We start from the raw sequence: 253 nt of genomic DNA, 5'->3' as shown, positions 1-253 counted from the left end.
GTTGGAAATATGTATTGATAAGCAGTATAGCAGTGAGACAAAACGGCCAAAGACAAACGGGACATACAAAGCACACATACATACACACATTGACTCGTGTGCTGCTTGTACGTTGGCTTTTGTGTACACCATGTACCCAGTGCCCACCAGCTGAGGCCAGCCTTGAAGGAATGGCTGTGTGCTTTGTAGGGATGTGCCATGGTGGTTAAATCATGCTAATTATCTGGGAGACAAACTGAAGATTAGAACCAAG

This window comes from Nannobrachium achirus (genome assembly GCF_963921795.1).
Source record: "Nannobrachium achirus genome assembly, chromosome: 19".
Taxonomy (NCBI): Eukaryota; Metazoa; Chordata; class Actinopteri; order Myctophiformes; family Myctophidae; genus Nannobrachium; species Nannobrachium achirus.
Note: the sequence above shows the minus strand (reverse complement) of the source record.